This window comes from Trachypithecus francoisi, unplaced genomic scaffold (genome assembly GCF_009764315.1).
Source record: "Trachypithecus francoisi isolate TF-2019V2 unplaced genomic scaffold, Tfra_2.0 Contig00586, whole genome shotgun sequence".
Classification (NCBI taxonomy): domain Eukaryota; kingdom Metazoa; phylum Chordata; class Mammalia; order Primates; family Cercopithecidae; genus Trachypithecus; species Trachypithecus francoisi.
This window is the reverse complement of record NW_022680749.1, coordinates 130,924-144,204: the sequence shown is the minus strand read 5'-3', so window position 1 is coordinate 144,204 and position 13,281 is coordinate 130,924. Positions and strand designations below refer to the sequence as shown.

Genomic DNA, 13,281 nt, shown 5'->3' with positions numbered 1-13,281 from the left:
TAACTTCAAAGTATACTACAAGGCTACAGTAACTGAAACAGCATGGTACTGGTACCAAAACAGAGATATAGACCAATGGAACAGAACAGAGTCCTCAGAAATAATACCACACATCTACAGCCATCTGATCTTTGACAAACCTGAGAGAAACAAGAAATGGGGAAAGGATTCCCTATTTAATAAATGGTGCTGGGAAAATTGGCTAGCCATAAGTAGAAAGCTGAAACTGGATCATTTCCTTACCCCTTATACGAAGATTAATTCAAGATGGATTAGAGACTTAAATGTTAGATCCAATACCATAAAAACCCTAGAAGAAAATCTAGGTGGTACCATTCAGGACATAGGCATGGGCAAGGACTTCATGTCTAAAACACCAAAAGCAACGGCAGCAAAAGCCAAAATTGACAAATGGGATCTAATTAAACTAAAGAGCTTTTGCACAGCAAAAGAAACTACCATCAGAGTGAACAGGCAACCTACAGAATGGGAGAACATTTTTGCAACCTACTCATCTGACAAAGGGCTAATATCCAGAATCTACAAAGAACTCAAACAAATATACAAGAAAAAAAACAAACAACCCCATCAAAAAGTGGGGAAAGGATATCAACAGACATTTCTCAAAAGAAGACATTTCTCAAAAGAAGACATTCATACAGCCAACAGACACATGAAAAAATGCTCACCATCACTCGCCATCAGAGAAATGCAAATCAAAACCACAATGAGATACCATCTCACACCAGTTAGAATGGCAATCATTAAGAAGTCAGGAAACAACAGGTGTTGGAGAGGATGTGGAGAAATAGGAACACTATTACACTGTTGGTGGGATTGTAAACTAGTTCATCCATTATGGAAAAGAGTATGGCAATTCCTCAAGGATCTAGAACTAGATGTATCATATGACCCAGCCATCCCACTACTGGGTATATACCCAAAGGATTATAAATTATTCTACTACAAAGACACATGCACATGTATGTTTACTGCGGCAGTATTCACAATAGCAAAGACTTGGAATCAACCCAAATGTCCATCAGTGACAGACTGGATTAAGAAAATGTGGCACATATACACCATGGAATACTATGCAGCCATCAAAAAGGGTGAGTTTGCGTCCTTTGTAGGGACATGGATGCAGCTGGAAACCATCATTCTTAGCAAACTCTCACAAGAACAGAAAACCAAACATCTCATGTTCTCACTCATAGGTGGGAACTGAACAATGAGATCACTTGGACTTGGGAAGGGGAACATCACACACTGGGGCCTATCATGGGGAGGGGGGAGGAGGGAGGGATTGCATTGGGGAGTTATACATGATATAAATGATGAATTGATGGGTGCTGACGAGTTGATGGGTGCAGCACACCAACATGGTATAAGTATACATATGTAACAAACCTGCACGTTATGCACATGTACCCTAGAACTTAAAGTATAATAATAAAAAAAAAATTAAAAAGAAAAAAGAAAAGAAAAGAAAACGCAGATTAACATCAGACATATAGACAATTCCTATCTGCAGACAATGAAACAAACATACTCAAGAAAATATAATGTGAGACACAGATTAATATCTAGTCAAACAGAATTACAGGAATAAAGTTCACAAATGATTTTAAACTTGCAGCAATTAAGGGTGTACTATTTCCATGAGCACTTTCTCGGAAGTCTAAGTAATGAACTCATGTAAACAGTAAATGATAGGAGAAGCTTTGATGTAATGTCTGGGGTGGATAAGCATATTTTTAAATAGAAATGTTAATGATGGGAATAAAAAGGTCAATTTGTTTTACAGATGATGTGTACTCTAAAATAAAAATTAGAAGGATTTTAAAATGAGGAAAGAAAAAAATATAAAATTATAATAAGTTTGCTAACAGCTTCCTTCACGTAAAGAGAAATAAATACAGGTATCACTCTATAATATTTGGAAAGTGAGGATGCGTAGCAGATGTTTCTTTATAGAAAGAAACAAATGGTATCATAAAAGAAGAAACTACTTTCCTAAGTATAACAAAAAAGAAGAAAAACTAATGAAATCATACCTTGATAACTTGAATACATATATATGTGCTTTACATCTATGTATATACTCATATACATGCACATAAGCATAAAACCACATCACATCATTGACTCCACATATAACTTTCATATAAACAAATTTAAAAGCTTAACTTAGTAACTTATAGTATTTTAGGTTGATTAATGAAGTGAAATCTATTCTGTATAATAGTGGTACATCTGAAATTACAACTAGAAAGGTTACAAAGAAAGGACGTACAAGGTTACAACAGGAGAATGCAAATGCGGTCAATATTTTCGTATACCAAACAAGGTAGACTCAAGCCAAAGAACCTGTGAAAATGAGGAATATTTTACAAGGCAAAAAGTGACTTTCATATGAAACATTTAACAGTTGTTAATAATTATATACTAAATACCTCACCAGCAATTTTCATAAAGCAAAAATTTGAGTAGATTCAAGTAGACAGACAAATATTAAATTACAAAAAACTTATTATCTCTCAGTCCAAGTCATATACAATCATAACATTTAGTCAGTACGTATATAGAACTCACGAAGAAAAGTTAATGAAACTGTTCTTATATATCAAACTCCAGATCTAACAACAGAAAATAGACCTCTTCTCAAACGCATATATGAAATATTCTCAAAAATTTAGCAAATATTCAATTATAAAGAAAATCTTTTTTTGCAAATACTATATTTATGAAAATAGAATTCTCTGACTATATGGCAATAAATTCTATTTTGATTAAAAAATCGAAATGCTTGTTCTTGGAATTCAAAAACTCTTATACATGGAACGTCAAAGAAAAATACCAGTTCAAAACAAAGCAAAGCAAAACCAAACAAAAAAATCCAATTATTAGTTACATTTTAGTCAAAGGAGAAATGAAAATATTTTATAACTTTTAGAAAATAACCATTATTTGAGGATGACATCACATATTGATATGTCTAGTTTAAAGCAATGTCTCAACAAAATTCATAATGATAATTAGTAATAACTAGAATAAGTACATAAAAATACAGCTTATATTAAATGTGGCATTCCAAATTTTTCAGGAAAATAACTCTATTTAAAACCAGTGCTGGGACAAAAGGCTTACAACGTGGAAAACACAAGTTAGAACTGTCTGTAAACCATGTATCAGGACAAATTTCAAAGGAAAAGGAAACCTAAATGAAAAAGAAAAAAAAAAAAAAACAGATCAAAGTTCTGTAACTACTTACAATAGCCTTTAAGATAATTTTAAAATCTGAAAATTAATCCAAATTTAAACAGTTATAAATGTCCTTTCAAGATATATTGGAAATCCAAACATTCATTCTATTTGTGGTGATAGACAGGACTGCCAATTTGAAACCTTTAGGAGACGGAAATGACGACAGTTGATGAACGATTTGATAACATGATTAAAGAACAATAACTCTGGGTTTTAAACTGTTTGCTAAAAAATACATACTATAGCTCCTTCCTTCTTCCCTTGACCCTCTTTTCCCTTCAAATAAGATACACATTATGCTATCTTAACAAAAAAATTATAATTGAAATACATGTTTTCATGTAAAATGATGAGAGAGAGTTAAAGGGAGTGCTGGGCAAGTTGAGTTTGAGTACTACTCAAATGGATTCAGATACAGATACACATGTGGTGTTTAGCTACATGGAGATAAAAGTTTAGGCTGTTAGAGCAAAATTAAATACCAAGAGTGATGGTGTAGACTTAACAGAGAATGAGGTTTTATTACTTGTTGTTTCCCAGGACTTACAGTAATGAAAGCTACATGAATGTATTCTATCTTTTTCTCTCAAAATATTTTATTGTATTGTCTTCACCATTCTTCTTCTCAATCTGTCAATCTGGTAACCAAGAGGACTACTGAGAGACTAGTGGGCAGGTAGCATGGACAGCGTGGATATGCTGGGCAAAAGGGTGATTCACTAAGTAACTGAGGGGTGGGAGCGAGACAGTGAGCAAAAGGATGATTCACTAAGTGACTAAGGGGTGGGAGCGAGACAGTGAGCTTTCTGATGAACAGCCTGCAATTTAAACCTTATGAACTGTTGGCTGGGCACCGTGACTCACGCCTCTAATCCCACAACTTTGGGAGGCTAGGGCAGGTGGATCACTTGAGGTCAGGAGTTCCAGACCAGCTTGGCCAATATGGTGAAGTCTCATCTCTACTGAAAATACAAAAATTATCCCGGCCTGGTGGCTCACCCCTGTAATCCCAGCTACTCTGGAGGCTGAAACAGGAGAATCGCTTTAACCCGGGAAGCAGAACTTGCAGTGAGCCCAGACCGAGCCACTGCCAGAGGTGACAACGTGGTAGCAACCTTCGCTCTCGGCGCCTCCTTGGTCTCGACGTCCACTCTGGCCACCCCTGAGGAGCCCTTCAGCCTGCCATGGCACTGTGGGAGCCCCTTTCTGGGCAGGCCAAGGCTGAAGCCGCCTCCCTCTGCTTGGGGGGAGATGTGGAGGGAAAGGCGTGGGTGGCAACCAGGACTGCAGCGCCACAGTCACGGGCCAGCACGAGTTCTGGCAGGCGCCAGCTCGGAGGGCCCAGCACACGGAGCAGCAGGCCAGCCCAGGGCAGTGAGGGGCTTAACACTTGTGCCAGCAGCTGCGGAGGTTGTGTCGGGTCCCCCAGCACTGCCTGGACGCATGCACCACGCTCGAATTCTGGCGGAGCCTCAGCCGCCTCTCCGCCAGCGCAGGGCTCCGGACCTGCAACCAGTCATGTCCGAGCCCCTCCCTCCAGGGTGGGCTCCAGAGTGGCCCGAGTCTTCCCGGGCACCGCTCCCTGCTCCCTGAGGCCCGGTCCCATCGACTGCCCAAGGGCTGAAGAGTGCATACATGGCTAAGGACTGGGGCAGCTCCACCTGCAGCCCCTGAGCATGATCCACTAGGTGAAGCCAGCTGCGCTCCTGAGTCAAGTGGGGACTTGGAGAACCTTTATGTCTAGCCAGAGATTGTAAATGCACCAATCAGCACTCTGTGTCTAGCTCAGGGATTGTAAACGCACCAATCAGCACTCTGTCAAAATGGACCAATAACTTCTCTGTAAAACGGACCAATCAGCTCTCTGTAAAATGGACCAATCAGCAGGATGTGGGTGGGGGGGGGTCTGATAAGGGAATAAAAGCAGGCTGCCCAAACCAACAGTGGCAACCCAGTGGGGTCCTCTTCCCCAATGAGGAAGCTTTATTCTTTTGCTATTTATAGTAAATCTTATTGCTGATCACTCTTTATGTCCACACCACCTTGAAGAGTTGTTACACTCACCAGGAAGGTTTGCAGCTTCACTCCTGAAGCCAGCGGGATCACAAACCCACGGGGAAGAATGAACAGCTCCAGATGCGCTGCCTTTAAGAGCTGTAACGTTCAACCACAAAGGTTTGCCTCTTCACTCCTGACAGCGAGCCCAGGAGCCCACCAGAAGGAAGAAGATCCGTACACATCTGAACGTCTGAAGGAGCAAATACCACATACACCATCTTTAAGAACTGTAACACTCACTGCGAGGGTCCGCGGCTTCATTTTTGAAGTCAGTGAGACCAAGGACCCACCAGTTCCGGACACAACTGCTCTCCAGCCTGAGTCTCGCAGCGAGACTCGTTTTGAAAATAAATGAATAAATCATGAATTGTTTACTTTTGGAATTATCCAGGTAATGTTTACTAACCGTGGTTGATCAGGTGCAAAGTAGCCGTGGATAATAGGGGCTGTGGTACACAAAAATTACCATGATAGTGTTCTACTCAGTACAAACGAAAAACAAAATAACACAATTCAATTTACATGTAGTTTTATTTAGAAAGTTTAAAAATAATTGCGAATAGAATTAAATACTGTAGATTACTATTAGTAATTATTTCTGCTGTGACAGATGTGTTGTTATATACTTAATCACTTTCTCTTCCTAGACATACAAAAAGGTATTTCTCAGCTTTTTTTGCAGTTATACTGAGTCTGTGTACTTGGACCCTAGACAGGATGTGGGATGAAAGCAGTGACATTTCCAGTACTGGTTCTCCTAAAAATTCTAATACAAACTTCCAGTAATGACCTTGGAGACCCTAGGTTCCAGATTGAGAAGTTAAAAGACAGACAAGGACTACATAGCCTACATCAAGTTTTGGGTGAGTGAGAAATAAATATTGATTATGCTAAGACGTTGACTAATGTATCTTAGAGGTAGGATAATGAGAGCGAGTATTTCCTAATGTATATATTATTATATTCCATGTTGTAACAAACCCCCAAACCACGGTGATTTTGTTCCACCATACAGTGTACTTTTTATAGTGGTTAACAAAACAAAACATGTAACTTGAGATCTACCTAGTTAAAAATTTAAAGTTACAGTACCACATTATTAGCTATAAGCACTGTTTTACAACATATCTCTAGAACTATTTTATCTTGTGTGACTGAAATTTTATACCTATTGAACAGCAAATCCCTATTTCCCTCTACGCCCAGTCCCTGGCAACCACTGTTCTTTCTGCTGCTGTGAACTTGATTACGTGAGATATCTCATAGAAAATTTAGTATATGCATATAACAGTATACTAGTCAGTCATAAAAGAAGGAAACCTGTTACATGCAACAACACGCATGAATCTCGAGGATGCTATGCTAAGTGAAATAAGCCAGTGCGTTTTTTAAAAACTTTCTGTTGGATCTCTGTAGATGAAAGTCCCCAAAAGCACACCTAAAAGTTATTTGTTTCCATTTATATGTATATTCATTCCTATATTTGTTACTTTGTCTATTCTTTGAAACACTTAACGTTTTATTTTTCACTAAATTGTACAGATTCTGCCTGTAACATTATTTATCACTGTTGAATCTTTCTTTCCTCTGCATTTCAATCCCTACCATTTTTGTTGAGCCTCTAATCTTCTGTTGTCTGAACTTGTGCAAAAGCTTTGCTCCCAGTTTCTCTCTGTGCAAATGCATCACCTGTAACTGAGACCAGATTGATTACTATGGAAAGCAAATCAACTTATGTCACCTATTCGTTTCATGGGTTTATTTGACTCGTAAGTTTTCATAGTATATTTTAAAAATCTTTGTAATTTATTCTCAGTCCACTTTTGTGCCTTCATCTCAATACCAAATTTAAATGTTACTTTCTTTGAAGTATTTTCTCATTAACAAAAATAATTATTTTCTTTCTTTCTAGCTGCATATAAACTATAGCTTTACCATAGAGTTTGTGATATTGTTGTAATTATTTTTCTTTTTGCCAGTTTATTGAATGAAAACAGTGAAAGTGCCTTATTTATCAGTTTACTTAGTTACAGTGTAGGCAATGTATTTTAAGCACCTTAGGTATTAAAAAGTGTGTGCTGTTTACCTATGTAACAAACGTGCACATCCTGCACATGTACCCTGGAACTTAAAAGTTGATGAAAAATAAAATGATCTTATGGCAAGTAAAAAAAAAGTGTATGTTAAACAAATCATATAATTCTTCATTCACTCGAAGTTTCCTTTTTATTTTGAAATAAATTCAAGGGTGTTCTAGTGTTTTTACCACCAGCCCCATTAATAAATTTTGTATTACAGTGTGTCATATTGGTTATTTGCTTTGACTAAGTGAATATGTTACAGAATTCTTATTCATTGAGTTAAATTTAATTTATACATTGTGCCTATGACAATATCTTATTAAAACATACATAATGTAAGAGAAAAAACCTAGGTTTGTACTTTCTTTACCAAGAAAATCTAAAATGTACATTTAGAAGCATAAGTAGAACTATTTTTATTTGAAAAAATAAAATTGTATATATCTTACAAGTAGTGAAACAAGTTTAATTCATTCTTATCTGCCATACTGTCCCCCTCACAATTTATTACTTATAAGCCATTTACATCATTTGCTTCCCTGTAATTTTGCTATTTGACAACATATAACTATAATAAAGTGAAGTTTTTTATTTTATTTTGTTTCCATACTAAGGTATATTAAATTCTGCCTTCCATGTTCTGTGGAATCTTATGCCAAAGGCCTTTTTGAGCAACTGGATCATGACTGCTGCGGCAGGTCTATCACCCTGTTGCTGTAGCCAAATTCATTGTCATACCAGGAAATAAGCTTAATAAAGTGGTTGTTGAGGGCAATGTCAACTCCAGCATTGAAAGTAGAACAGTGGGTGCTGCTGTTGAAATCAGAGGAGACAACCTAATGCTCAGTGTAGCCCAGGATGCCCTTGAGCAGGCCCTGCGATGCCTGCCTCACTACCTTTTTGATGACATAATATTTGGCAGTTTTTTCCGAACAGCAGGTCAGGTCCACAAGTAACAGTTTGGTGATGGGGACACAGAAGGCCATGCCAGTGAGCTTCTCGTTCAGCTCAGGGTGACCTTGCCCGTGGTTTTGGCAGTGCCAGTAGATGCAGGGATGATATTCTTTAGAGCGCTGTGGCCCTCATGCCACAGTTTCCTGGAGTGGCCATCCATAGTCTTTGGGGTGGCAGTGATTGCATAAACTGTGGTCATGAGTCCCTCCACAATGCCGAAGTTGTCATGGATGACCTTGGCCAGGGGTGCTAAGCAGTTGGTGGTACAGGAGGCGTTGCTGACGATCTTGAGGTTGTTGTCATACTTCTCATAGTTCGCTCCCATCACAAACACGGGGTCCTCAGTAGAGGCGGCAGAGATGACCTTTTTGGCTCCCCCTGCAAATGAGCTCCAGCCTTCTCCATGGTGGTGAAGACACTGGTGGACTCCACAACATATTCAGTGCCAATATCACCCCATTTGATTTTGGTAGGATCTTGGTCCTGGAAGATGGTGATGGAATTTCCATTGATGACAAGCTTCCCATTCTTAGCCTTGACAGTACCATGGAATTTGCCATGGGTAGAATCATACTGGATCGTGTAGACTATGTAGTTGAGGTCAATGAAGGGGTCATTGATGATGACAGTATCCACTTTACCAGAATTTAAAAGCAGTCCTGGTGACCGGGTTCTCAATAATATAGTCAACTCCATTGACTCTGGCCTTCACCTTCACCATGGTGTCTCAGGGAAGCGGCTGGTGATGCATGAGAATATGCAGCTGTCTATCGAACCAGAAAAGCAGAGAGCCTGAAATTGTTCTTAATGTTTACAAGTACAAAGCAAAATGCCTTAAATGATTTTAAAAGCTTTCTTGAATTATTCAACAGTTCATTTCACCTAGGGGGCAGTGATGAGCTGGGGAAAAAAAATGACCACATTGGTACAGTATACTGAAGTGCAGGTTGCCACTCCCACTCTTGCAAATAATTTTAATTGCTCTCCTAAATTGTCTGTCTTGGAAAAAAAATTTGAGTTGAATAAATTTCCAAATATTCATGTTTCTCTAGCAACCCACTCACAACAATTCCAAATTGATTATATGTTGACATTCACTAAAATATTAAAGGAAAATTTAACATTTAAAATTTGGAAGTTGACATTTTTTATATCTGATGTGGTGTTGGCCTTCAATTTTTCACAACTGCTTAAACTAACTGCAGTTGATTCTCATTATTCACAGATTCCGTATTTGTAAATTCCCCTATGAGCTAAAGTTTACTTGTAATCCTCAAATTAATACTTGAGGTGTTTTGCCATCATTTGTGAACATTCACAGAGCAGCCAAAATTTTTTATTTGCCTGATATAAAACAGCTAAGGTAGAGCAAGGTGACTTTCTGTCTTCTTGTTTCAATTCTCATATCCTAATCAGTGACCTTTCTGAGATCTCTTTGTGCAGTGTTCTTTGCACTATTTGCTTTTTACTAGTGACTTTGTGCTTTCAAATGCTTTGCCCCCTCAGCCTAGTGCTGAAGTGCTTTCTAGTATTCCTGAGTGCAAGAAGACTGTGATCTGCTATATGGAGAAATCAGGTGTATTAGACGAGCTGTGTGCAGGCACAAATAATAGTGCTACTGGCTGTGAGTTCAATGTTAATGAATCAACAATAATTATTACATAAGGTATCTTTAACTGAAGCACACATAAAACAAGGTTACGTGTTGATTGGTTGATGAAAATGTGTAGCCACAGTGCACAGGACACTAACCCTGTATTTCCCATAGGGGCTTAGTATTCTCTAAGTCAGTATTTTTAGTGAATTTATAGAACATAACTATTATGAATAGTGAAATTCACATACATGTGTGTATATATAATTTCACAGAATATTTATATACTGTATATATTATATTTTACATCTATAAATATATATCTATAAATTTATCCTTTTAATAAAATAAGTTACATTTTAGACAAAGGTTGATGTTAGTTTCTAGTAAAGTTTTCTATCTTGTGTAGCTTTTTTCTATTTTTCATTTGGAGTTTTAATTAAACTACTATAATTCTATGGTGTTTCTATTCTAATGTATTGCTGTAATGATTTACATATAAAGATTTTCTGAAATTATAACATTTGAATTCTTAGAATAAACAATACTTGAAAACACACAGAATACATTTTACATAAATATTCATCAAATATAAATGGCAAGCAGAAATATATGCAGATTATTACACAACTGTATTAATCACAATTCTCTTTACAAAAAACACATAATATTCATATGAATAAAAGCAATATTAGGGAGACAACAAAAAACCCTTGCCATGACCCTTCCCAGACACCACCCCCAAAGTAGCTACAGTCCTGTCATTTAAGACCACGGCTTCTGTTTACATTTATATAAATAAAATCATAGGGTGTAAACATAAACTTGCAATGCATTTTTTGTTCAGAATTATGTACTGGAGATTCATGCATACAGTTGCATGTAATTTGTGTTTTTTAAATTGTAACTCATCAGGAAATTCTTGAATCTTCTCTATCAGATACATCAGGGAAAGTTACCCAATTATCTGTTTCATTCTCTTATATAACATTAAATCAAAGTTAATGAGAATGAATCTTAGTCCACAGATCCAATTGAGCAACAACAGCAGCATTAACAAGTACAATTTTATTTAACTCAAGTTTTAAATTAGTGCTCTCATTCTTCCTTGTCCTATTTTATTGTATTATCCTAGGATAATTCAGCACATTACTAAGGAGGAAAAGCTACATCTGAGCTTTAGTCACAGATCAACAAAGGTTGTGGCTCAAATGTCCATTATCCCTGTTGCATCTTATTCCTGTGCTCATAACCACTTCTAGTTTGAAAACAACCTGCTAGTTCTGTGTCATGTTTAGGGCACAGGAGGAGTTTTCTCTGACACTACCTATAATCCTCCATGTTCAATTGTGCTACATAGGAATTTCCCTTCTGACCTCATCAATCTGTCACGGTGATGCTAAGCACAACATACACTACCTTTGTGTTAAAGACCTTTGGAACATTTCCTCTTACTTTTCTCTTCTTAACCAGCCAGAATAATATCCTTTCAACTTCATGATCATTTTTTGTCCTTCATGTGTTTTCAAGATATTGTACTCTTATATCCCCTTCATTTTATCACTCTGCACACCTTTTGAGGTCCTTTTGAACTTAGACATTTTGCTGGGAAAAGCCAGCAAGACATGAAGGCAACTTCCTTTTGCTCTCCCACATGCTTCCTCTTAGATAAGGAATTAGAGAACAATCTACCAATTTAAATGTGTGAAAAAATAAGTAATTAAATATTGTTAATAAGCATACATATTTTAAATCTTCATTCTTATTAGCTCACTAAATTTTACTGAAGATACAGAAATGGAATAAAGATAAAAATTAATTTTGAGAAGAAAACATAGAAACTTACAAATGCTTTACATCCAGTTGTGGAGACAACCTTTTGAGAGCTTCTGATGAACTTCCTGAGAAAGGAGGTTTCATCTGGGGTAAAGGGACTAGACTGAGGAGATGTGAAGGTACTTTCTCACTCCAAACTCTGATTATTCTAAGTAATAAATATGATTGCATCATCTGAAATATCAAAGCTCTCCAAATCCAAAACATTCTAGTGGATTCAATTGCTTCTTCTGAGAGGATATGCATTGGTTTTACAAAAGGTTAAGAGGAAAAAAAGAATCAGAGAAGATTTAAGCTAATGCTTTCATGTACAACAGAATGCTGAGGTTCAAAAAGGGTGAATGACAAAACTGAGTCGACAATATCAGCATCAATGGTATGACATTTTATATATTAACTCCTGTTTTGCTCCAAGGTAAAGTATGTTGAAATTATATTAATTGTGTGTAAGTTAATCTTTCAAGAATGTATTCTTTTTTTATTATTATTATTATACTTTAAGTTCTAGGGTACATGTGCATAACGTGCAGGTTTGTTACATATGTATATTTGTGCCATTTTGGTGTGCTGCACCCATCAACTCGTCAGCACCCCTCAATTCGTCATTTATATCAGGTATAACTCCCAATGCAATCCCTCCTCCCTCCCCCCTCCCCATGATAGGCCCTGGTGTGTGATGTTCCCCTTCCCCAGTCCAGGTGATCTCATTGTTCAGTTCCCACCTATGAGTGAGAACATGCGATGTTTGGTTTTCTGTTCTTGTGAGAGTTTGCTAAGAATGATGGTTTCCAGCTGCATCCATGTCCCTACAAAGGACGCAAACTCATCCTTTTTTATGGCTGCATAGTATTCCATGGTGTATATGTGCCACATTTTCTTAATCCAGTCTGTCACTGATGGACATTTGGGTTGATTCCAAGTCTTTGCTATTGTGAATAGTGCCGCAACAAACATACGTGTGCATGTGTCTTTATAGCAGCATGATTTATAATCCTTTGGGTATATACCCAGTAGTGGGATGGCTGGGTCATATGATACATCTAGTTCTAGATCCTTGAGGAATTGCCATACTCTTTTCCATAATGGTTGAACTAGTTTACAATCCCACCAACAGTGTAATAGTGTTCCTATTTCTCCACATCCTCTCCAGCACCTGTTGTTTCCTGACATTTTAATGATTGCCATTCTAACTGGTGTGAGATGGTATCTCATTGTGGTTTTGATTTGCATTTCTCTGATGGCGAGTGATGGTGAGCATTTTTTCATGTGTCTGTTGGCTGTATGAATGTCTTCTTTTGAGAAATGTCTGTTGATATCCTTTCCCCACTTTTTGATGGGGTTGTTTGTTTTTTTCTTGTAAATTTGTTTTGAGATCTTTGTAGGTTCTGGATATTAGCCTTTTGTCAGATGAGTAGATTGCAAAAATGTTCTCCCATTCTGTAGGTTGCCTGTTCACTCTGATGGTAGTTTCTTTTGCTGTGCAGAAGCTCT

The 13,281-nt window shown here is 37.4% G+C and overlaps 1 pseudogene; it reads right to left on the bottom strand.

The window, feature by feature from the left end:
• Positions 1-8,086: 8,086 nt before the first annotated feature.
• On the bottom strand, positions 8,087-9,081 carry LOC117085778 (annotated as a pseudogene).
• Positions 9,082-13,281: the final 4,200 nt, after the last annotated feature.